General features: G+C 35.9%; 1 long non-coding RNA gene across 1 annotated transcript in view; it reads right to left on the reverse strand.

The window, feature by feature from the left end:
• Nucleotides 1–27,868, reverse strand: part of LOC130708442 (uncharacterized) — a 244,789-nt gene that overhangs the window by 92,882 nt on the left and 124,039 nt on the right. Inside the window, exon 2 of the long non-coding RNA XR_009008653.1 lies at nt 22,222–22,326. This is a non-coding gene — a long non-coding RNA (uncharacterized LOC130708442). The remainder of the gene's footprint in view (nt 1–22,221; nt 22,327–27,868) is intronic.

Below are 27,868 nucleotides of genomic sequence, written 5' to 3' on the forward strand. Positions count from 1 at the left end.
TTGTATTCTTCATCTCTAACATGGGTCTAATAACGGCTGCCTTTCACAGCACACAGGGAAGAGTGAGCATGAAATAAGTCAATACAGTAGATGGAAATAGGCTTTGCAATCTGAAAAATCTAATACCTTCAGGGAATTCTTATTATTGATGCCTGTGGTGGGCACAATACCAAAGATGTCCTCAACCTAATCCCCAGAACCCGCAGATATGTTATGTTACAGAGCAAGGGAGAATTAAGGCAGCTAATCAGTTGACTTTAAGAATTACGCAGGATTATCCAGCACTAGACATAATCACAAGGTTCTTTACCTGGGGAAGAAGGGAGCAGAAGAGTCAGAACCTGAGTGATTACTTGACCAGTATTATTGGCTTTGAAGCAAAAAGCCAAGGAATGCATGGGCCAGAAGCCAAGGACTGCAGGCAGCCTCTAGAAGCTGGAAAGGCAAGAAAACTGATTCTCTCAGATCCTCCAGAAAGAACGTAGCCCTGCCAACACCTTGATTTTAGCCTCAGTGAGAACTATTTTAGAATTCTGACCTCCAGAATTATAAGATAATAAATTTGTTTTGCATTAAGTCACTAAGTTTCCAGTAATTTGTTACAGCACCAATAGGAAACAGATACGATGCCTTCGTGCAAGCCTTTCTCGAATTCTGTGCTCTTGGTCCTAACCTATACAAAACTCCTATTAGCAATTTATATGAAGCCATAGAAAGCATGCTTCTATAGTTCGCACATAATACAAAACTGGGAAGGAGAGCATGTATATTACTTAAACTCGTGACAATTCTAAAAGAGCTTTGTGAATCAAATCAAGATAAAATTTCAAAGGGAAATGGAAACTTTTCCTTTTAGGTTCAAAATATAAACTGTACAAGTACAGAATGAATAGACCAAAAGTTGTTTATGCAAAAACAACATATGAATTTTAATTTATTACACAGTAATGATGATTACAAAGGCATAATGAATCATCGGAGACTGATAAAAAGCTAACGCAATTCAAGTCTGCATTGATAGAATCTGGGTAAAGAAATGATATACAATTGTGTTGGACTCTAACAAGTGAGTCCATATATGAAATACAGTTACCTTTGGGGAATACCACATCATTCACTAGTTTCGTATTTTCAAAATAGAGAGACCAATAAGGTAAAACTGTGAATAACAATGCCAGGGTTTGATCAGTGACAAAAGAATCATCTGTTTAGAAATAGAGATTTATGGCTCACATCCTAGACCTACTAAATCAGAATCTCTAGAGAAGGGACCCAGAATATGTATTTTGTATTTATAACAAGTGTCCCAGGTGATTCTGATGCACAGGACATGTCTGATGTATGGGACCCATGGCAGACAAGAAAATGGTGAAGTTACTGAGATGAAGTGTAGGTATAGATTGTGGAATCTCATATTTAGGAAAGGTCTCCTAATTGTCTACAAATATTTGAAGGGTTTTCATATGACTACCCTCTGGAGTTATACAGAATAAACAATGGTGTAAGTTGGAGGCTGGCAGGTACTTCCCAGCAATTGAGCCTATGTGTATATACCCTAGGTTACCCCAGCCTGAGGGTTAAAAATGGATCCAAAGAGCTGTAACAAAATAGTATGTCTATGGATACATCCCAACCTGATGTGTGGGGACTCCAAGTCACCCTTGCCCAAATGTTTCTAGGAGTCTCCAGGGGGTATTACATGTGTCTTTGAGAACTAGCTCTAGTTCTTTAGGCTTCCATAACATATCTATCATTTTCTGTCTCTGGTGATTACTGCTAATGTCACCAAAGTTACCACTGCACCCTCAGTAACAAAAGCACAACCCACTATAAAATCACTCAACAGATTGGGTATAGAAGGGACATACTTCAGCATAAAAAAGGCCATACATGACAAATCCACAGCTAACATTATATTCAATGGCGAAAAATTAAGTTTTCCCTCTAAGATCAGGGACAAGACAAGGATGCCCACTCCCACCACTCTTATTCAATATAGTACTGAAAATCCTAGCTAAAGAAATTAAACAACACAAAGAAATAAAAGGCATCTAAATCAGAAAGGAAGAAGTAAAACTGTTGTTATTTGCAAATGATATGATTTTGTATATAGTAAATTTCAAAGATTCAACCAAAAAAACTGTTGGAACTAATCAATGAGTTCAGTAAAGTTGCAGGATATGAAATCAACATACAGAAATCAGTTGCATTTCTATACACTAATAGTCTGAAACATCTGAAAAAGAAATAAAGAAAACTATCCCATTCACAAGAGCATCAAAAACAATAAAATACCTAGGAATAAATTTAATCAAGGAAGCGAAAGTTCTGTACAACAAAAACTATAAGACTTTGTTGAAAGAAATTGAAGAAGACACAAATGGAAAGACATCTCATATTCATGAATCAGAAGAATTAATATTGCTAAACTGTCCATATTACCCCAAGCCATCTACAGATTCAACACAATCCCTATCTAAATTCCAATGGCATTCTTCACAGGAAAAGAAAAAACAATCCTAAAATTTGTATGGAACCACAAAAGACCCTGAATAGCCAAAGCAATCGTGAGAAAGAAGAAGAAAGCTAGAAATCACACTTCCTGATTTAAAGCTATACTTTGAAGCTATAGTAATTAAAACAGTATGGTACTTGCATAAAGATAGACACATAGACCAATGGAACAGAATGGAGAACCCAGATAAAAACCCCTAAATGTATTGTCAACTAACATTTGATAAGGAAGCCTAGAACATCCAATGGGAAAGGATAGCTTCTTCAACAAATGGTGCTGGGAAAACCAGATAAACACATACAGAACAACAAAATCGAACTCCTATCTTATACCACTCACAAAAATTAATGTAACATTGATCAAACACTTAAACATAAGACCTGATATTATAAAACTCCTAGAAGAAAACATAGATAAGAAGCTCCGTGACATTGGTCTTGACAATGTTTTTTCTGGATATGACATCAAAAGCACAAAAAACAAAAGCAAAAATCAATGTGTAGGATTAAATCAAACTTTAAAAGCACAGCAAAAGAGCAATCAACAAAATGAAAAGGCAACATATAGAATGGGAGAACATTTTTGAAATCCCTATATTGGATAAGGGGTTAATATCCAAAATATATAAAGAACTCATACAACTCAATAACAAAAAGACAATTGATTAAAATATGGGCAGAAGAAGTAAATAGACATTTTTCCAAAGAAGACATCCTAATGGCCAACAGGTACATGAACAAATGCTCAACATCACTAATCATCAGGGAAATCAAAATGGGAATGAGATATCACCTCACAATTGTTAGAATGGCTATCATCAAGAAGAAAAAAGATAACTGTTAGCAAGGATGTGGACTACTGATCCTTGTACACCACTGGTTGGAATGTAAACTGGTTTAGCCACTATGGAAAACAATATGGACTTTCCTTAAAATATTAAAAATAATACTCCCATATGATCCAATGATTCCACTCCTGGGCAGATACCCAAAGGAAATGAAAATAGGATACTGAAGAGATGTATGGACACCTATGTTTATGTTTATTGCAGCATTACTCTCAATAGCCAAGATATGGAAACAACGTAAGTGCCCACCAATGGAAGAACGGAAAAAGAAGTTGTGAGATACAAACACACGCACACATACACACACACACACACACACAATGGAATATTATTTGGCTATAAGAAACGAAGGACGTCCTGCCATTTGCAACAACATGGGTAGACCTTGAGGACAGTATGCTAAGTGAGGTAAGCCAGACACAGAGGGACAAATAATGTATGATATTACTTATATGTGTATCTAAAAAAACCAAACTCATAAAAACAGAAAGTAAAATGGTGGTTACCAGGAAACTGGGGCAGTGAGGGGAGAGGGAGAAGGGCAGTGAGGGGAGAGGGAGAAGGACAGATGTTGTTCAAGAACACAGACTTGCAATGAATAATATGTAAGTCCTAGAGATCTAATGCACAGTATAGTGAATGTAGACAACAATATTGTATTATAATCATCAGACTTGCCAAGAGACTAGTTCTTAATTATTCCAACCACTAAAAAGAAATGATAATTAGGTGACATGGTAGCAGTGCTAATTATTGCTACAATGGCAATCATATTACAATATATAAATGTATCAAATCGACAAGTTGTACACCTTAAATTTACTCAATGTTATATGTCCAATATATTCCAATTAAAAAAAGCAAGAGGAATCATCTCTAAGAAATTGTAGAAAAGATGCATCCTTGGCCTGACAAGCTAGACAAGATCATTTTTAAACTCATCAGTAACTTAAGTTTACAGGTACTGTGAGGTTGATTTACCAGCCAACTGACAGTTTAATTTCCATATTCTCATCCAAATTGACAAAAAGCTTGTGTACCTATGAAATAAACCTAATCTGAGAACCATATATATATATATATATATATATATATATATATATATATATATATATATATATTTTAATATTCCTGCCATGACTACGAATTCATTTAGTTTGCCAAGAGAAGGAAGAACCCATGGGGTTAATAGCTGTAAATTAGGAACTTAATCAAATGAAAAGGTTTTTCTTGTGTATTTTTTTAACCAAATATTATAGGGATTTTAAGAGTGATTTTCTTACTTTTTAACTACTTTCAATATTTCTTAAAGAACAAGAGTGGTAAGAAAAACTAGCTAAGATAGTGCAGTTGAGGGACTATCTATCTTGAATACAAAGCAGATGCCCAGCAATGGATTTGGGGCAGCTGCTGCTGTGTTTGTTAAGGGAGCACCATTGAGATTTCAGGCCCATTTGGCAACTTCATTTCTGTTTTTGGCAACTCAATTTTAATTGTGTTCAATGCTAAAGATAGCAGTCTTGAGTCTAGGTTTTTTTTAAAAAATGAAAAGTGTCTTCAGTGTGTCACAGCTTTTTCCCTTTCTTGTTTCTTTCTCTAGTTTTACAGAGTGTGAACATTTATGTTATTATACACAGAAAGCAAGCAGTGCTAGTAGCCCATGAACCACTGGTCTGCCTGTCTCTCAGGCGCCTGTTCATGCTGGAGATTTCTTTTCTTCTTCTTCTTCTTCTTTTTCTTTTTTAACATCTTTATTGGAGTATAATTGCTTTACAATGGTGTGTTAGTTTCTGCTTTATAACAAAGTGAATCAGTTATACATATACATATGTTCGCATATCTCTTCCCTCTTGCATCTCCCTCCCTCCCACCCTCCCTATCCCACCCCTCTAGGTGGTCACAAAGCACCGAGCTGATCTCCCTGTGCTATGCGGTTGTTTCCCACTAGCTATCTATTTTACGTTTGGTAGTGTATATATGTCCATGCCACTCTCTCACTTTGTCACAGCTTACCCTTCCCCCTCCCCATATCCTCAAGTCCATTCTCTAGTAGGTCTGTGTCTTTATTCCCGTCTTGCCACTATGTTCTTCATGACCTTTTTTTTTTCTTCTTAGATTCCATATATATGTTAGCATACTGTATTTGTTTTTCTCTTTCTGACTTACTTCACTCTGTATGACAGACTCTAACTCCATCCACCTCACTACAAATAACTCCATTTCATTTCTTTTTATGGCTGAGTAATATTCCATTGTATATATGTGCCACATCTTCTTTATCCATTCATCCGATGATGGACACTTTTTTATTTAAATAAATTTATTTATTTATTTTTGGCTGCGTTGGGTCTTTGCTGCTTCCCGCGGGCTTCCTCTAGTTGCGGAGAGCGGGTGCTACTCTTTGTTGTGGTGTGCGGGCTTCTCATTGTGGTGGCTTCCCTTTGTTGTGGAGCACAGGCTCTAGACACATGGGCGTCAGTAGTTGTGGCACATGGGCTTAGTTGATCCACATCATGTGGATTTTCCTGGACCCGGTCCCGAACCCATGTCCCCTGCATATGGGATTTTCATGGACCCGGTCTCGAACCCATGTCCCCTGCATTGGCAGGCGGATTCTTAACCACTGTGCCACCAGGGAAGTCCTGGAGATTTCTTTTTTGTTTGTTTGTTTCTTTTAAATTTTTATTGGAATATAGTTGATTTACAATGTTGTGTTAGTTTCAGGTGTACAGCAAAGTGAATAAATTATACATATATATATATATATCTCCACTCTTTTTTTTTTTTAGATTCTTTTCCCAGAAAGGCCATTATAGAGTATTGAGTAGAGTTCCTGTGCTATATAGCAGGTTCTTATTAGTTATCTATTTTATATATAGTAGTGTGCATATGTCAACATGATGGAGATTTCTGAGTGCCCACATCAGAGCACTTTAAACCCAGGGAGCACTTGGAACAGTATAATGGTCACCTTTCTTGCTATGCAGATCATTATGGCAAAACATAGTACTTCCCCACAAAACTTAACTCCATTTTCTCCCCAAGTGGAAAAAATTAATTATCTAATAACTAAATAAACAGATAAGGATGTACATACTAGACAAAGCATGAGTCTCCCAAATAGACGTAAGTTTGAGTACTAACTTGATCCCCTGCTCTTTTGACCTTGTTAAAATTGGAATAATAACATTGAACTCATGGGAGTATTAGAAAAATTAAATGATAAATATATAAACATAATACATGCTCAAACGTTATTTGTCTTCCTCTATTACCTTGAAGGTTATGGAAAGGATTAAATGAGGGCATGCCTGTCAATAGTGCTTGTACATTTTCTAGTCAAGGAATCCTTTGAGATTTTCGTAAAACTCTAGACTTTCTCCTGGGGAAGAGGAGAACCCACATAGATGTATAAAACAAATGAATTAATTAGGGTTCAATTTGAGGAAATTCATGGACCTCCTAAGCATAACAATGGATCAGCAGAACAAGAAACTCTGTCACCAAACAGGTGATTCAGTAACGTTAACTGCCATCTCCCTGCTTGTTTCTCTGTTCTGAAGTAAATATGTCATCGGGGCTGCCCTTAACATACAGGACCCAGGTGATGTTAAAGATGTCAGCAAAGAGAACTCGCTCTTTCCACACCTAAGAACTTGAATTTAAGGCCTAGATCACTTTGCAAAGACTAAAGTTTGTTAACTAAACTCTGAACCTTGTCTTGAGATCAGACTGCAGATGGGGAGACCCTGGGGGCCTGAATGGAGAAGGAAGGAATGAAAAAAGGGACCACCAAAAGTTTGGGGAATAGGTTGGAGAACAAGGGGTTGGGGGTTATTGAGTTTTTCTTTTCCCACTTTACAATTTTAACCAACTGTTTGTCTTAGCAGATGTATTTAAATTTTATTTAAATATTTTATTTAAATATTTGTTACATCTTTAAAAATCAGAGTAAAACATCTGCTTGATTTTAAAAAATGAAATAACATAGATAGCTTATAACAGAAAACACAAAAACAAAACCCAAAACACTTGCCTACCATCCATCCTCTATCTAGTCAACATCTCTTTCCCAAGAGAAAAATTTCACTGGTTTCAATTCTATTATTTTTCCACTTTAGATATTTTATGAACTTCCTCTTATGATAAGTGAGGATTTAACTTACATCACCTATTTAGTGGAGGGAGAAAGAGAGAGTGGGGGAACAGGGAAAAAGAGAAGAGGAGAGAAGAGGAAATATAAATGTAGGGTAGGTATTTCAGTTGGAAGGTTCATGTGTCTCTCTTTAGGTCTGAACATTTTTATCCTACTGTTTTTTTGTAGGTATACTTCACTTCTTGGCTCTCTTTCTTTCTGAAAATTCTTTTAATCAGATTCTGTATCTCCTCTTTAATTCTTCTCTTTCTCTCTTTATAATATGTTCTGGGAGAGTATTTTTCCTTTATTTTCCACTCTCTTCTTTGAATCTGTTTTTTGATAATTATATAGATAATTACAATATTATATATATATATTATATATGTACAATATTATATGCAGGTGTACAATATAGTGATTCAAAACTTTTAAAGGTTATATTCCATTTATAGTTATTATAAAATACTGGCTATAGTCCCTGTATTGTGCAATATATCCTTGTAGCTTTATTTTATATATAGTAGTTTGTACCTCTTAACCCCCTCCCCCTATCTTATCCCTCCCCTCCTTCCCCCCCCCCCCCCATTGGTAACCACAGGTTTCTTCTCTATATATCTGTGAGTCTGTTTCTTTTTTGTTATATTCACTAGTTTGTTTTATTTTTTAGATTCCACGTATAAGTTGATACCACATAGTATTTGTTGTTCTCTGTCTGACTTACTTGACTTAGCATAATACCCTCCAAGTCCATCCATGTTGCTGCAAATGGCAAAATTTCATACTTTTTTGTGGCTGAGTAGTATTCCATTGTATATGTATACTACATTTTCTCCATTCATCTGTTGGTGGATGCTTAGGTTGCTTCCATATCTTGGCAATTGTAAATAATGCTGCTATGAACACTGGGGTGCATGTATCTTTTTGAATTATTGTTTTAGCTTTTTTTGGATATATACCCAGGAGTGGAATTGCTAATTATATATATATATGTTCTTTAATTTTTGAGAATTATTTCTTATTTTCTGGTGTTCCTTTTTCTTTTTTCAATGCCCCCTGTTCTTGGTTTATGGATGTAATATTTTCTCAAATCTCTCTTAGTAAAATAGAGGTAAAGTTCTCTTTTCTTTCCTACCTTATCTCTGTTCCCTCTCAGTCAATTTTTATTTTTGTTTAGTTTGGTCTTTTCATTCATGCTGCAAGTTTTGATGAAATGCCTGGGAGTTCTTGGTTGTCAGTTTATATTATGAATGAAAGAATGCTGACAGCAAGCTCTATTCACGTAGGAGTGGGGCTTGTAGACTGACAGCACTGCTAGAGTGTGAAGAGCAGGGAGCCAGCCATTAATCTTGGGAACGGTGGGGCTGGGGTCCACCAGAAGCCTAAAAGAAGTCTCTATTTGGAATTCTAGTATCTACACTACCACTCCTAATTCTTCTCGAGATGGTTTACAATCTGTTCAATTTCTTCAGAAGGGAGACTTCTAGGGTTTTGTTGATTTTTTGTAAGGTCAAATACTTAGTTGGCTGCTGGCTCTGCCTATGGGGAGGGGGAGGGCTTGTCTTGTATTTAGATCCTGACATAAGCACATAGTTTTCAGTCCCACTTAAATCCTACTTTGCCATATTTGCTATTGCCAGGTCTGCAGTTTCATGGAAGTTCTTCTGAGAAGAAAAATTTCCTCCTATGTTGTGCCCCTCAAGACTCTAACTTGAGTCTAAAGTTGAACTTTCTCTACTTTTTTCAGTCATGGCCATTTTTCCATGTGCTTTTTTTTTTAAAATAAATTTATTTACTTATTTATTTTTGGCTGCATTGGGTCTTTGTTGCTGCAGGCAGGCTTTCTCTAACTGCGGCGAGCGGGGGCTACTCTTCGCTGTGGTGCGTGGATTTCTCATTGCGGTGGCTTCTCTTGTTGCGGAGCACGGGCTCTAGGTGCACGGGCGTCAGTAGTTGTGGCACGTGGGCTCAGTAGTTGTGGCTTGCAGGCTCTAGAGCACAGGCTCAGTAATTGTGGCTCACGGGCTTAATTGCTCTGCGGCACGTGGGATCTTCTCGGACCGGGGCTTGAACCCGTGTCCCCTGCATTGGCAGGTGGATTCTTAACCACTGTGCCACCAGGGAAGTCCTCCATTTGCTTTTTGGAGTTGAGAAATTTGTTGAAATATGTGGTCTGATCATGGTCCCTTATTCATTCTATTCTATGGGTTTGTCTGAAAAGGAAAGCCATCATTATAATTTACATGGAGTACCAGGAGAAAGGGGAGGCAAATGAGTCAGCAGTGTAAGCCATCATGATATGGAAGTCACAGCAATTCTTATTAAAATCCCTGCTCTCTCCTATCGTCCAGCACCCTGATATTTTTAAGGTATCTTTAAGCAGCTAATCTGAAAGAACTGTCTCTCTCTCATCCATGCTGCCCTGGCTCAACATCTTAACCATCCAGCTCCTCCTTCCTCCGCACTATTACATACACGTGCCATGTGTGTCCCATGACATGTCACATCCCTCTACCCAAAACGGCACGCCGCTTGGGGAATAGTGATTTTCATCTGAGTCTACATTTTTCCCAAGAATATTTTTTTCTTCTAAAAACAGGGGAAGGAGGCAGAGTATAAGCATTTATAGCATTGCCCAAATTCCATGTTCTGGTGGATGGGGAGTGTGGAAGGCTGTTAATCATTGCTTTTAATGGTTGTTCACTCATCAAAAATGAAAAAATGAATTTTCCTGGAGCAATAAAACAGTAAGGTCACATCTTTTCCTTTACAGAGAAATAAAGCCAGGTAGTTGGGCAATGAAAGACAAAGGAAGAAGACAGAGCACCTGCTTGAGGAATTGTTTTTCATATTGGAATAGGTATTCCCCGTATCCACAAAATTAAGTAACAGATAAAACTTTTAATAGAGAAGACGACTGAATAAAGCCCTTATTTACATTTCTTGAATGGCATTGCATTCTGTTAACTCAAACTGCTGATATGACTTTTGAACTGTACTCAGAGTCACGGAGATATATGTCTACTTCGGTTGTCTCCCCCATCACAGTCATAAATACAAAGAGTGAAGGCTGCTAAATCTGTCATTTTATAGCAAAAAACAACACCATGACAATTTAACTAATGATTCCCTCACACCACTTTTATCATACAAAGAAAGGTTCCTCTTTTTGACAGAGAATGACATCCTGTGTGGATTCTTTTTCAGAAGGGCAGAAATGTGTGTCTTGGTGAGAGAGAACATTGAACAGAAATACAGAAATGAGGCAAAGAAATAAGCCTGCTCCCTCTTAATGCCTTTTACGATTACTTTCTCTCTCCCACTCTCTTACTTCTTCATATCCTTTCTAAATATAGTTTGTAAGTGGATGTCTTAAACATTTGAGTTGGACTGAGTTGGTGCCAAGCATTTGATGGACCTCATACTGTGAAATTAAGATCTCTTTTATCCCTTACTCCTTTGTTCTAGTCAAACTACTCTAGTGACTGTCTCTTTAACACGTCTGAAGGCTTCTTACTGTCATGCTACCATTTGCATTGTTTTTCTTACCTGAAAAGTTGCTTCTCACTTATATATCTAAAAGTTTCATCCCTCCTTTAAGGTCCTATCCAGATCCTACCTCCTCTGTAAATCTCTTAGTGACTGACTTCTTCCCCTTGAAGTGTTCTCTCCTTCCTCCAAATTTCTATCACTTGTATTATCTGTCTTGTCTTATGACTCTTGTGGGTACACTGTCTCTAGTATCTCTCTGGCTGCAGCAAGATTACTCACAGTCTTGGCTTTTGTGACCATTGCCCATTAGGGTGTTTCATGAACAAAGCAAGCACCAATTTTAGAAGAATTTAAAAAACAGATTTATCACTATTTAATCTAAAAGCTTAATATTTTTAATATTAAAAATAGTTGTTATTTCATGCTTGAGAGAGGAAAAATACTGTTGAAATATTTCATCAAAATATCTACAGCCAGCTAAAGGACAAACAGCTGAATTTACAGGTCAGTTTCCTTATCCAGCCATCTTTTCCCTTGTTCTCTGTTACTGCTAACGTTGAAAACTCTAGTTCATAGTTTATGGTTTTCATACTGAGTAATGAACATCAGACTTGAACATAGACCAGAAATTAGGCATAGATTCCTCACTAAAGACTAATTACAGCAGTGCTTTCTACTTTAAGTTATGAGTACACCCTACTGCAAAACTGGAAAGCTGAGTGATTTATATTGGGAGAGAGGAATGAAGGATTCCTAATCCACTGTATGGCTGCATTTGGCTCAGCTAAGTAATTCTTCATATTCCATGGAAGCTTGTATATATGGGTTTAAAATATATTCAATAATAGGTTATAGATTTTTTCACAGATGATTAAAGGAAATCATTAAGTGTTGGTAAAGGGTCAAAATCATGGTGACTGAGCTATTTTCACCACAATTATGACTTCCTCAGAAATTGTATATGTAGATTGAAATTCATGCTATTTCATTCCTGAAGAAATATGTTCAGGATATAACAGCAATTATTAAAACATCTAATATTTATTGCATGATAACTATGTGTCAAGCAGCATAAGCATTTTATATGGATTATTCCTTGTAAACCTTAGTATAATTATTTGAAGTAGGTACTATTACAAACCTTATTTACTGATAATTAAATTATGTCATAGAGAGATCGAGTGACTTGTCTAAAATCACGTAGCTTGTGAGTGGTCCAGCTGGGTTTTGAACCCAGAAAATCCGACTCCAGAACCTTAAGTCTTAACCACTGTGCTTTCATTCTGGATTGCTATTTGAGAAAGGCACTTAGAGAAACGACTGTGGACAGAAATGTCAACTTAATTAAAATGTTTCAATCTCACTCATCATTTAATAAAAATTTATGCAAGCACCACTTCCTCTAACATCAAGTGTTCTTGTGTATTGGAAAAGCAACATTTTACATGGCTGCCATTTTCTTTGCCATAAAAGCTGAAAAGACCTACAATCAATAGCTGCAATTTATTTGTATTGAAAATGTCACTATTTCCCTCAAAACTGAAAGAATATTACAAATAATGTAGTTGACCGTCACTTGTATTCTGTGAATAAAGTGCTCCATGAATAGGTGCAAACTTTTTTCTTTGTGTAGTGATGCCCTTCCTTTCTATACACATAACTGGTGTAACGTTCAGTACTTATTCCAAGACAATCTATACCACAGTGCATAAAGTGATCATTCACTAAACAAACAAAAATCTTCTGTGGCACAAATTTTCACTGATGAGAAAACAAGTCATCCACCACTTATTTCTCACATATTATTATTTGTATGCCAAATGTGGTTTGGTCAAATTTTAAAGCAAAATGTCAATTAACAGCACACATGATATTAGTTGCTGTTAAAACAGTATGATACTGAAATCCCAAAAAGTTATATTCTAGATGAATTTTATCAATAGTTTGTTTTGTATCATGGTTTTAAAATATGCCCACCGAGTTTTTGATATTCCTCCCTTCAGAAGGTCAATTTTAATTCCTCTCCCCTTGATGTGAACTGGACTTAGTAGCTCACGTCTAATAAAGAGAATATGGCAGAAATTTTGTCAGGCTTCTGAGACTACGTCATAAAGAGCAGTGAGGTTTCCTCTTTGCTCTCTCTTGGATCACTTGCTCTAGGGAAATCTAGCTGCCGTTTTGTGAGAACACTCAAATAGCTGCATGGAGAGGCCACGTGTCAAGGACCTGAGTTCATCCAACAATCATAAAAGAAGTGAGGCTCCCTGCCAAAAGTCATGTGAGTGAGCTGTCTTGGATTCCCCAGCCCCAGTCAAGCCAGTCAAGCCTTCTGAGGACTACAGTCCTGGTTAACATGGTTGACACCTTGACTACAACTTCTTTAGAGACCCTGAGCTAGAACTACCCAGGTAAGCCACTCCTAAACTTCTGACCTACAGGAATTATGAGATAATAAATTTAAGTTGTTTTAAGCTTCTGGGTTTTCTGTTAATTTATGATATAGCAATAGATAATTAATATACTTTGTTTCCCTTCTGTACACACTATCATCATTAACTTTACAACTTGTTCTGTATTTTCTCTGCAGTAAATTGAATTATAGCTATTTTTAACTTGGTGCAATTTAGAATATGTTTTATCTCATCTCTCTTTAGTAGCAAAATTCATCATTTCTAACTGGAAAGGTATAAATTTGCATGTGTACTAGAAAAACTCAATTATTTTATGATCACTGTGCTCTGCTGAAATTCTGATGATTTTATGCCACTATTGGAAAACATTGTATCAATGAATTAAAAGACTATGAGAAAATGGATCTCTAGTCTACTGAAAACCAGTTTTCAAATAAAAATCATTATATTTACTATTTGCTCTTCATTTTTAACTGCCTTAACAAAATCATGATACATACGGATTCACTGTAGCATATTCAAATTCATCCTCCATATTTGCACAGACACTCTTTTAACGACTTAACTTTATAATTTTTCCTCAATGATAATATTTGCATTAAAATTTCCAGCAATACTTTTAAGACTATCTGAACTATTTTTAAGTCACTATGCCATTTTGTAAAAAAATATGTAATGCAATGTAATAGTAACACAAATTTGTAATTTTACATATACAAATAAAAAGACAAATAATACATATCTGCCTGTCAAGTGTTGTTGAAAATATTAATAAAATAAAAAATCTGTAATCAGATTGATAAAAAACATACAAATAATCCATATCATGAACAGAAGAGGAAACATAACTACAAAACCAACTGATATAAAAAAGATGACAAGAGAAAATTATGGACAATTTTAAGCAATAAGTTCAACAACATAGATGAAAAGATCTTCAAAAGACCCAAACTACCACAGTATACTTGAGACGACATAAGAACCCAATTAGCCCTTTAAATCAGTAAAGAAATTGAATTTGTAGGTAAAAATTATCCCACAAAAACTCTAGGTACAGATACTTTCAGTGATGAATTATACCAAATGTTTCATAAAGAAATACCAATTCTACACAAATTTTTCCAAAACAGAGACAAGGAGCAAAAACTTCCTGATATTTTGTGATGCCATAATTACTCTGATACCAAAATTAGACAAAGACATGACAAGAAAATAAAACTAAAGACCAATATCCCTCATGAGCATAGATATAAAATCCTTAACAGAATTTTAATAAATCCTTAATAAAATTTTAGCAAATCAAACTGAGCAACATATAAACAGATAATACATCACAAGCAAGTGGACTTTACACCAGAAATGCGATTTTGATATAACAGTTAAATGACAATCAATGTAATCCATCATATTAATAAAGTGAAACAGAAGAAACATATGATCATCTTAATAGATCCAGGAAATACACTTACCAAAATTCAACACCCAGCATGATAAAAACTAGGAATACAAGGTAATTATATCAACTGATAAAAGGAAGCTACAAAAACTTATATGCTAAAATTATACTTAATGAAGAAGGACTAAAATGCCATCCCCAAAGATGGAAACAACCCAAGGCTATATGCTCTCATCACTTCTATTCATTAGAATAGAGGTTTCAGCTAGTTCAATAAGGCAAGAAAAAGAAACAAAAGACATACAATTTGGGAAAGAAGAAGTAAAACTGTTAACTCGGGGCTTCCCTAGTGGCGCAGTGGTTGAGAATCTGCCTGCCAATGCAGGGGACACGGGTTCGAGCCCTGGTCTGGGAAGATCCCACATGCCGCAGAGCAACTAGGCCCGTGAGCCACAACTGCTGAGCCTGCGTGTCTGGAGCCTGTGCTCCGCAACAAGAGAGGCCGCGATAGTGAGAGGCCCGTGCACTGTGATGAAGAGTGGCCCCCACTTGCCGCAACTAGAGAAAGCCCTCGCACAGAAACAAAGACCCAACACAGCCATAAATAAATAAATAAATAAATAAATAAAAAAAAAACCCTGTTAACTCAAAGACAGCATGAATGTCTGCCTAGAAAACTTTAAGGATTCTGTAATAAGCTACTAGAACTAATAAGTAAATTTTGCAACAGATATATTTCACACAGAATATAAGGTCAATATACAAAATTCAACTGTATTTCTATATATTAAAAATGAAAAATTGGAAATGAAAACTAGTAAAATACATTTACAATAATATTTTAAAAATAAAATAGGAATCAATATAACAAAATATGTGCAAAACTTGTACATTGAAAACTACAAAACACTGCTTAGAGAATTTAAGGGAGACCTAAATAAGTGGAGAGATATACTATGTTTATCAAGTGGGAGACTAGGGACTTCCCTGGTGGCGCACTGGTTAAGAATCCGCCTGCCAATGCAGGGGACATGTGTTCGAGCCCTGGTCCGGGAAGGTCCCGCATGCTGCGGAGCAACTAAGCCCATCCATGCACCACAACTACTGAGCCTGTGCTCTAGAGCCCGTGAGCCACAACTACTGAGCCCACATGCCACAACTACTGAAGCCCACGTGCCTAGAGCCTGTGCTCTACAACAAGAAAAGCTACCACAATAAGAAGCCCGCACACTGCAACCAAGAATATCCCCAGCTCACCGCAACTAGAGAAAGCTGGCAGGCAGCAATGAAGACCCAACACAGCCATAAACAAACAAACAAACAAACAAACAAATAAATAAATAGAAAAGCGGGAGACTAATATTGTTAAGATTTTAATTCTCCCTAAGATGATCTATCCATTCAATGCAATTCCAATCAAAATCTCGGTAGGATTTTTTTGTAGTAATTGACAAACTTATCCTAACATTTATATAAATGCAAAGGATCTGGAGTAGACAAAACAAAGGAGGCAAAGAACCAAGTTGGAAAACTTAAAGTACTTGATTCCACGACTTATTACAAAGCTACAGTAATCAAGGAAGCACAGTATTGGCATAAGGATCGATGTACAGAACACTGTAACAGAATAGAGTCCAGAAAGGTACTCACCCATATAAGGTCAACTTTTCTGATAAAGATACCAAGGAAAAAGGGCAGTATTTTCAATGGCACTGCAATTGGATGCCCATATTTTAAAAAAAATGAATCTCAAACCTTACCTCACAACATATACGAACATTAACTTGAAAAAGATAATATATTTATATGTAAGAGATAAAACTATAAAATTTCTACATAAAACATATAAGAAAATCTTTGAGACCTTTAATTAAACAAAGAATCCTTTAAAATTTACAAAATTGACATAAAGTTTATAAAAAATAAAAATAAAAAATAGACAAATTAGATTTTATCAAAAATGAAAACCTTTTATTATCTGAGAGATACTGTTAAGAAAATTAAAAGGCAAGTCACAGACCGGGGGAAAATATATGCAAAACATATATCTGATTAAAAACTTGTATCCAAACTCTATAAAGAACATTTATTCCTCAACAGAAAGAGAAACAACCAATTTAAAAATGGGCAATATATTTGAACAGAAACTTCATCAAAGAAGATACTTCAAATAGAAAATAAACACAAAAAATGATGTTGAACTTCATTAATTATTAGGGAAAAGCAAATAAAAATCATAACGAGAGAGCTCTACATTCCTGCTATTATGACTAAAATTTAAATGACAGACAAAACCATGTCTTAGTAAGTGTATGGAACAACTGGAACTCTCATGGCTGATAGGAATGCAAAATAATAGAGCCAATGTGGAAAACGGTGGGCATTTTCTAACAAAGTAAGCATATACCCACGCAGCCCAGCAAAAACACTCGCAGATATTTACCAAAGAGAAATAAAAATATCTGTCCACATGAAGATGTGTACCTGAATGTTCACAGAAACTCCATTGAGGAGACATCACCATAAAGGTTAAGAGCATGGACTTCAGAGCTAGGTCACATAGAAGCTGTATTAGTAATACCCTCAAAATGAAAACAATCCTAATGTCCATAAACTGGTAAATAAATAAACACACTACAGTACATCCATATAATGGAATGCTACTCAGCAATGAAAAGGAACAAATTACTGATGCATGTGACTATGGATGAATCACAAAATAATTATGCTATTATTATTGATCAAGGCCCAAAAAACCTACATGACTCCATTTATATAAAGTTCTAGAAAATGTAAAGCCATAGTGATAGAGAGTCAATCAGTTGTTGTCAGATCCTGGGAGAGCAGAAAGGGAATTGACTGCAAAGGAGTACAAGGGAACTATTTGGGGTGATGCAGATGTTCAATATCTTGATAATGCTAGTGGCTACATAACTATACACAATTGTCAAAACTACTCAAACTTCACATTTAAAATTAGTGAATTTTTTAAATGTAAATTATATTTTAATAAAGCTTATTAAAAAAAATAAAGAAAATGGACAGGAAAAAATTTCTCTAGCCAAGATGAATGCCACCTGTTAAGAAAATAATGACATTTAAAAGCACAATAGGAATTTATGGAAAGATCATGATTTACCTTATGTTTCAAATTTGTAAAAAATGTGTGAATAAAATTGTTTTCTTCATTTTTTTCACTAACATACCACTTGTAGATCCCTTGATAGATATCCAAACTTTGTGACACAATAATCTAGAACATAGCTCTTGGTGTGAATTTGCCCTGACTTAACACTAGTAAACTTTTAGTTTTCTTCGCTGAATTATTTTAGTCTACTGCTCCCTAAATGTAGACATTTCTCAATATCCTGTTCTTGGTCCTTCACCTTCTTTTTCTTTTTTCCAGTTCTTCACCTTTCCCCATATCTATGTCCAGTATATTGTGACTTTGTAGTCACTCTCAGTAGAAGTGGAGTATACTTCTATACCCCTTGACTTTGAGCTTAGCCATTCTTTGGTCAATGTTATGTTTAGTGTACTTGACCCAAAGAGAAGTTTAAACGTGTTTGCAGAATTAGCTTGCCTTCTAGTAAAGGCAGACCTCGGACATACTGAGTGTTCAGTTCCAGACGACCACAATAAAGTGAATATCTCGATAAAGGGGGTCACACTAAATTTTTGGTTTCCCAGTGCATATAAAAGTGAGCTTTACACTATACTGTAGTCTATTAAGTGTGCAAAAGTATTATGTCTAAAACACCAGTGTGGTACCTTAATTTAAAAATGCTAACCATCATCTGAGTTTTTAGTGAGTCAACTTTTTGCAATAGTAATATCAAAGATCACTGATCATAGATCACCATAACAAATATAAAAACAATGACAAAGTTTTAAATGCTGCAAGAATTACCAAAATGTGCAAAGAGACACAAAGTGAGCAAATGCTGTTGAAAAAATGGCAGTGATAGACTTGCTCGATGTTGGGTTGATACAAACCTTCAATTAGTAAAAAACGAAGTATTTGCAAAGGGCAATAAAACGAAGTATGCCTGTACTTCTGTAACTGCCTTGAAAAGATGTTCTCCTGGGTAGCTTCTGTCCCTTCAACCTGAGCCTTAGAGCAAAGCCTACATGTGTTAACCTTCAGTCAAACTGAAGACCCATGAGCATGAGAAGAAATACTATATGCCATTGAGTTTTGTGATAGTTTGCTACGAAACATTATTGTTGGCACCTTTTTGTTCTTTATCATTCCTTCCCTTCTCTTTTCTAGGGGCATTTAGTGGAAGAGGTTATCTCCTCCCACTGCTATAATCATCACTTGTAGGGAGAAGACCACTAAATCCTCTTCTAGCCTGGCCTTCTTCTGAGCTCCAGGCTCTCACATGATATTTAAACAATAAGTACCCACTTGATATATGATGGAAGGAAAAAAATGAAACACATCAATTAGTTGCCTAGTAGATATTTATACACTTTTATACATAATTTGCTCTCAGTAAATATTTTTGAAGTTAATAGAACTACTATTGCTATAATTTTAATTGGGAGAGGATTACTTATGATTACTTGCTCCCAGCAAGATACAATCTGATCTTGCTTTTCTATTTTATCTTCTTATTTAGAAAAGACCCCTTAAAGAAAACAATGAATCTTAAGATTCTAATTAATAACCTTCTAATTATTTTTGGTATAACTCTTAAGAACTTTAAAAAAATGTAGGTACTTATATTGCTATAATGTGGAGCCTATATTTACATAAAATATTTAGCTTCTCCCTTCACTACAGTATAGAGTTTTCATTTTTAATAGGAAGAAGCATAGATGCCTTGGTGTTGGTTTATTGAGATAACTTTTTGAAAAAATTCTTTTCTCCATTGAAGTTCCTTGCTTCTTTCTTTCTTTCTTTGGCCACACCGCATGGTATGTGGGATCTTAGTTCCCCAACCAGGGATCAAACCCACATCCCCTGCATTGGAAGTGCCGTGTCTTAACCACTGGACCGCCAGAGAAGTCCCTATTTAGATAACTTTTTAAAGATTTTTGTGATTGGCTTTGAGAGTGTATTAAGGTACCAAAATTGCTATATAATCTATCATTGTAATGGATTAAATGAATAAGGAAGCAAATGACTGTAATGTCAGGTGTTTGACAATTAAGGTGTATGAACAATTTATTTTGGAGATGTAAAAGACAAACTACTAAATATCTGATGGGGAGTTATTGAGATAAGATACTTTTCTCCATGTTTAAATTTTATTAAAATATACTATTTTTTTAAGAACTCTTATAGATTTGCAGAAAGTTTGGAGAGAGTTCCTATATATTTCTTCAGGTAGTTTTCCCTGTTATTAACATATTAGTGTGGTATATTTGTTACAGCTAATGAACCAAAACTGAAACATTACTGTTAACTAAAGTCCATAGTTTATTCAGATTTCCTTACTTTCCACCTAATTTCTTTTTCTATTCTGGGATTTCTTCCAGACAACCACATCACATTTACTTGTCATGTCTCCTTAGGCTCCTTTTGGCTGAGACAGTTTCTCAGACTTCCCTTATTTTTGATGAACTTGACAGTTTTGACCAGTACTGGTCAAGTGTTTTGTAGGATGCCCCTCTACTGGAATTTTTCTGATGTTTGTCTCATTACTAGACTGGAGTAATGGGTTTAGGGGAAGACAATAACAGAAGTAAAGTGACTTTTTCATCACATCATAACAAGGGTATGTGCTTTCAATGTGATTTAACACTCTAGATATTGACCCTAATCACCTGGTTGAGTTATTGTATGACAGATTTCTCCTCTGTAAAGTACCATTCTCCTCATTTCTATACTCTACTCTTTGGAAGGAAGTCACCATGTGCAGCCCACACTTAAGGAGTGCAGTGGTACGGTCTCCCTTTCTGAGGATGGAATACTTAATTATAAATTACTTTAAAATTCTTCTGCATGGGAGGTTTGTCTCTTCTTCCTCACTTATTTATTCAATCATTTATTTATATGTGGTATGGACTAAGAGATATTTATTTTATACTTTGGGGTATGGTACCCCAAAGTATAAAATAAATATACTAGTTTATTTATTTTTGCTGCTCAAATTGTTCCAGCTTTGGCCATTAGGAGCTCTTTAAGTTGGAATGAGTTGTCTTTTGTCCCTTTGGCAAAATTCCATCAATGTAGGTTTTTTGTTTTGTTTTGTGTTTTTAGTTCTTCCTTACTTTCTGCCACTCTAATGTGTTCCAGGCTCATCTTGTATGTATTTCCTACTCTAGGTCCAAAATCAACGATTTCTCCAAGGATCCCTTGTTCCATTTATTGGAGAATGATATTAGAAACCAAGATATAGGTGCTAGGTTTAATTGTTTTTACTGGGTACTCTTGCTTGTAGGGTCTCTCAACTGACAGAGCAAGGACTATATGTATAGATATTAACCCAAGTAATAAACTTATATCCATAAATATTTTCATATGTTATCTGTATCTATATTACATTAAACATGAGTACATAATAATGTCTCAAACTCTAATTCATTACCACATGGACCATCCTAGCCTCCTTCCCTTGCTTAACTGTAGATTCCTACTGTAACAGTAAAAATCCTGGGTCACACCATCTGCCATACAATTACTTAATTTTTCAATTCCAGTATACATGTATAGCATGTATACTTATATATCAGATTTGTTAAGCTCTATCCCCATAGGAAACAAATTTATTAACTAGAGTGCAGTGCTTATATACATTTCCTTTTGCTTTAGTCCTACAGACTCTACTCATTCCAAAGCTACTTAGGTCAGCAGCTTCCCCCCATTCCTTTCAGTGAGATTGTTTCTTACATTTGTAATTAAGTTAGATTTGCTTGTCACAGTCTGCTTTCCTTCTTGAGATCTCTGACCTCTTAATTGATATTTTAAAAGGTACGTAGATTAAAGTTTACTTTTTGCTGTAAAGTTCTGTGGGTTTTGACAAATGCATGGTTTCAGGTATCTGGCATTATAGTAGCATACAGAATAGGTTCACCGCCTAAAAATCCCTTGTGCTTCACCCACTCATCCCTCCTCTCTTGTCCCCAAACTCCTGACAACCACTGATCATTTTGCTTTCCATTTCCATAATGTCATATAATTGGAATCATAAAATACATAGACTTTTCAGACTGGCTTCTTCCACTGAGTAATCTGTATTTTAGGTTCATTATGTATTTTTCATGGCTTGATAGCTCATTTGTTTTTATTGCTAAATAATATTCCATTGAGTGGATGTACCACAATTTGTTTATCAATTCACCTATTGAAGGATATCTTAGGTGTTTCCAAGTTTTGGCAATTACATCCCATAAGAATGTATGAAGGCTTGCTTCTCCACATTCTCAACAGTCGTTTCATGATGAAAATAGGAAATTAAGTGAACATATACTTACAAGATGCTGAGACTCCCAGCTATCTTCCCTACTAGGGTTCCAGAATTCTTGCACCAGGCTTTTTATCCTCCAGGTAGGATGTGGAAAGTGTTTTCTCTGGAGGATCTAAACAAGGATACAAGAGGAATGATGCGACATTAAGAATTCCTGCATACAATGGCACAAGCAGGTCACAGTCCAAAAACCCTACCTAAGTTTCTCCAATCCCACTGAGTTTGTACTCTTTCATTCTCATGTAAGAAGACAATCAAAAAATTACAAAAATTCAGAGGAAAGCCCCTAACAAGAAAGGTCAACACCAACAAAATAGAAAAAGGCAACTTGGAGTAAAGAGACACTGAAATGAGAAAAAAAGTTAAATATTATTTTCCTTAGTAACCTCAGAGATAGAAAATATTGCGACCACAAAAAGAGAACAGAATGCTATATAAAAAAGAAATATTCCGAGAATAACACTAGTTTTTAGCAAGCAATAAAAAATTATAGCAGAAATGAAAAACTCAACTGAAAGCCTGAAAAGATGATACAATAAAAAAAAAAAAAAAACCTTGGTAGATAAAGTAAAAAAAAAAAAAAAAATAGAGGACAGAACAGGAGGTTTAGTAAGTTACAGTTCCAGAAGAGAAAATAGAAAACACAGAGGAAAGAGTAATGATACTATTTGAGCAAAATTTTCAGGATTAGAACATGGCTTTCCAGATTAAAGGGGTTCACTGACTACCTAGAATAGTGAATAAAAACAGACTCATAGCAAAGTAATAGTGAAATTTAAAAACACTGGCCCTAAAATCTTCCAGACAAAGAACAGGCCCTAAAATCTTCCAGCTAAGAAAACAAATTAGGGCTCACATAAAAGATTAGTAATCAATATGGTTTTAAATTTGTTAAGACTAACATAGGAAAATAGAAGAAAATGAGAAACACCTTCAAAATTCTAAAGGAAAATGACTTCCAACCTAAAATTCTATACCCAGCTAAACATTAATCAAGTATTGGGATAGAATAAAAATATTTTCAGACATGCACAATCTTAAATAATTTATCTCCCATGAATGACTTTTCAGGAATCTCTTAGAAGATGACCTCCAGCAATATGAGAGCAAATCAAGCAGTGAAAAGCATGGAGTACAGGAAACAGAAGAGTTGACACAGATGAAAGGTAATGTTGTCTGATGATGGTGAAAGGAGATTTCCATAAAAGGGCTGTCAAGTAGTTGATTGGCAACTAGTCCAGCTGGAGCATGTCAGAAGGCTCCAGGAGAGAATTCTCCAAGAAGATGAAACTGGTGGAATGCTTCATGTGCAAATTGGTTAACAGCATATTTAAATAGTTGGCAGAAAGTTTGGGGCTGAAATAGTGATAAATATACTCAAAACTACACAAATTAAAAAGCAAAAATATTATTAACTCCAGGCAAAAGAAAAAGTATTGCAGGGAAAAAAATCCTATCGTAGTTTCTTAGCTCTGAATAGCATTTTCACAGTCATAGTAAAGTAAACACTGAGTACTGACACAAATAAATTGTGATATAACTTTATTGGGAGGATAGGGGAAGGAAAAAGTATAAGTGTTTTAGTGCTAGAGTTGAAGTGAAAACTCTTCATATTCCTAAATCAGAAAGAAAGACATAATAATATCGTTTAAAAATTAACAATTATTGTTTTTTGTTTTTTTTTAAACATCTTTATTGGAGTATAATTGCTTTACAATGGTGTGTTGGTTTCTGCTTTATAACAAAATGAATCAGTTTACATATACATATGTTCCCATATCTCTTCCCTCTTGCATCTCCCTCCCTCCCACCCTCCCTATCCCACCCCTCTAGGTGGTCACAAAGCACCGAGCTGATCTCCCTGTGCTATGCGGTTGTTTCCCACTAGCTATCTATTTTACGTTTGGTAGTGTATATATGTCCATGCCACTCTCTCACTTTGTCACAGCTTACCCTTCCCCCTCCCCATATCCTCAAGTCCATTCTCTAGTAGGTCTGTGTCTTTATTCCCGTCTTGCCCCTAGGTTCTTCATGACCCTTTTTTTTTTCCCTTAGATTCCATATATATGTGTTAGCATACTGTATTGATACATTTTTTTAGACATATGGACATAAGGTGTGAAAGGGTTAAATGAGTAGAAATTTTAAAGATTACCTTTAAAAAAGGCAAATGGTGGGAGAGGGAAGAAACTGTTACTTTTGGTAACTAACTTGAAGAATTGGCTTTTACATGTATACAAGTAAAATTTCGATAAAAATAGAAAGTAAAAATTCACACACAAAACAGACACATAGATCAATGGACCAGAATAGAAAGCCCAGAAATAAACTCACGCACTTATGGTCAATTAATCTCTGACAAAGGAGGCAAGAATATACGATGGAGAAAAGACAGTCTCTTCAATAAGTGGTGCTGGAAAAACTGGACAGCTACATGTAAAAAAATGAAATTAGAATATTCTCTAACACCATATACAAAAATAAACTTAAAATGGATTAAAGACCTAAATGTAAGACCAGATACCATAAACCTCATTGAGGAAAACATAGGCACAATACTCTTGACATAAATCACAGCAGTATATTTTTGGGTCCATCTCCTAAAGTAAAGGAAATAAAAGCAAAAATAAACAAATGGGGCCTAGTTAAACTTAAAAGCATTTGCACAGCAAAGGAAACCATTGATAAAACAAAAAGACAACCTACTGAATGGGAGAAAATATTTGCAAATGATGTGACTGATAAGGGATTAATATTCAACATATATAAATCGCTCACACAACTCAACATCAAAACAATGAACAACTTGTGCTTCCCTGGTGGCACAGTGGTTGAGAACCTGCCTGCCAATGCAGGGGACACGGGTTCGAGCCCTGGTCTGGGAAGATCCCACATGCCGTGGAGCAACTAGGCCCGTGAGCCACAACTGCTGAGCCTGCGTGCCTGGAGCCTGTGCTCCGCAACAAGAGAGGCCGCGATAGTGAGAGGCCCGCGCGTCGCGATGAAGAGTCCCCCACTTGCAGCAACTAGAGAAAGCCCTCGCACAGAAACGAAGACCCAACACAGCCATAAATAAATAAATAAATAAATAAATAAATAAATAAATAAAATTTAAAAAAAAATGAACAACTCAATTAAAAAATGGGTGCAAGAACTGAATAGACATTTTTCCAAAGAGGAAATGCAGATGGTCAACAGGCACATGAAAACATGCTCAACATCTCAAATCATCAGGGAAATGCAAAGCAAAACCACAGTGAGATAGCACCTCACGCCCATCAGAATGGCTATCATCAAAAAGAACACAATTAACAAATGTTGCCAAGAATGTGGATAAGAAAACCCTCATACATTGTTGGTGGGAATGTAAGCTGGTGCAGCCACTATGGAAAACAGTATGGAGGTTTCTCAAAAAACTAAAAAGAGAACTAACATATGACCCAGCAATTCCACTCCTGCGTATATATCCAGAAAAACAAACAAACAAAACAAAACCACTACTTTGAAAAGATACATGCACCCCAATGTTCATAGCAGAATTATTTACAATTGCCTAGATATGGAAGCAACCTTAGTGTCCATTAACAGATGAATGGATAAAGAAGATGTGGTATATATATATATAATGGAATACTACTCAGCTGTAAAAAAGAGTGAAAATTTTGCCATTTGCAGCAACATGGATGAACTTGGAGGATGTTGGATGAACTTGGATGAACTTATGCTAAGTGGAGTAAGTCAGACAGAGAAAGATAAACCATGTATGATATCACTTATATATGGAATCTGAAAAATACAACAAACTAGTGAATATAACAAAAAAGAAGCAGACTCACAGATAGAGAATAAACTAGTAGTTATCAATGGGGAGGGGCAATATAGGGTTGAGGGAGTGGAAGGTCTAAAGTATTGTGTGTAAGACAGGCTCAAGGATGTATTGTACAACATGGGGAATATAGCTAATATTTTGTAATAACTGTAAATGGAAAGTAACCTTTCAAAATTGTATAAAAATTTTAAAAAATAAATAAAAATTTAAAAATTCACTAATATAGCACATGAGAGTCAGAATTTGGCTGATTCAGGGCAGAATCACAAACGACCCTCTTCCCCACCACCCTCTTAGTTCAACATACAGTTGTTTGTACGTTTTGGTAACATGCAAATTTTTGCTTTGACTAAAAGAGAAGTGAAGAATTTGGTATGTTTGTTTTTGTAAGAGGGGGGTGGTGAGAGGTAGGATAATGATCGAGAGACTAGAGGAAATATTTGACATGTAGCTTTTCTGTGTATGTCCTCCTGGTCTGGGCTGCTTTCTGTGTTTAGAAAGAAATGACACCAAAAGATGGAGGAGCTACTTTCACCAGAGGCTTTTTAACATTCTTAACCAAGTTGACTTGTTGTAGGAGGCAGTGACAAAGTGCAGCTCAGAGTTAGGGAGGAGATGGTTCTCCTCAGTTCTCCTGGTTTAGAACATTTCGAGGAAGTAGCTTAACACATGAACAACCTTATGTGGGATACTATTAGCAGAGGCAACAGGGAGATTCCTTCAGGAAGGTTCGTGAGTAGCATGCGTATTTTGACTAGCTGAAGTTGAGCTAAAGAGAAAGAATATGGTCGATATTACTCTGTATTTGTCGCAAAGAAGCAATGTCTTTAGCATATGTGTTTCCCCCAGAAAGTAGAGCTCAAGTCAAGGGCTTGTGTATGGTAGTCCCAGGGAACAGGAGTTGGGGGCTGGAAAGATTGAATAGGGAGGGTGGAAACACCAGTACAAAAATATATTACTGAATTGATCACCACTTGGGTAATTGACGATCCATCCTACTGGAAGTCTCTGAAATGCCATGTAGAATTCTCCTCAGAATTACCCATTTGAGGGATCACGGAAGATGGAAACATTTATGCATGACTCTCATCCCCCACTGGCCCAGGTTTTATACACGTGGGAGCACCTTTCCCTTAGACAATACTCAGAATGGCAGAAGTCCCTGACAGAAAACAAGAGATTCCTGGTGCAGCTGAGGCCACATGCTCTCAGGTTACACTTGTAAACGTGGCTCTGACATTAATGACTGGAGTAAAATGCTGTCTACAGGATATGAGGTGAGGCAGACGAGGTGTTTGCTGCAGTGTCTGATATAATCTTATGTGGATTCCCTGAAATACTTGGGGGAGAGGGGGTCTTTGAAGAGTGATCCTATATGAGAAAGCAGGTAAGAATGACACTGGAACTTGGAGTGTAACTGTTAGAGTGACATTAATTATTTATATTTTCTGGCTGCTGAGGACTGAGTTATTCTGTTTGTATTTAGATTTACATTTGTCTTTTTTTTACTTTTTATTTTATATTGGAGTGTAGGTGATTAACAATGTTGTGCTAGTTTCAGGTGTACAGCAAAGTGATTCAGCTATACATATACATGTATCTATTCTTTTTCAAATTCTTTTCCCATTTAGGTTGTTACATAATATTGAGCAGAGTTCCCTGTGCTATACAGTAGGTCCTTGTTGGTTCTCTATTTTAAATATAGCAGTGAGGGGAGGGATAGTTAAGAAGTTTGGGACTGACATGTATATTTGTCTTTTATAAGGGCTCAACCCCAAAAGGATGCTGGGAGAAGGAGAGTTTGGAGATGGGAGAGGTTCTCAGT

Source organism: Balaenoptera acutorostrata, chromosome 6 (assembly GCF_949987535.1).
Source record: "Balaenoptera acutorostrata chromosome 6, mBalAcu1.1, whole genome shotgun sequence".
Classification (NCBI taxonomy): domain Eukaryota; kingdom Metazoa; phylum Chordata; class Mammalia; order Artiodactyla; family Balaenopteridae; genus Balaenoptera; species Balaenoptera acutorostrata.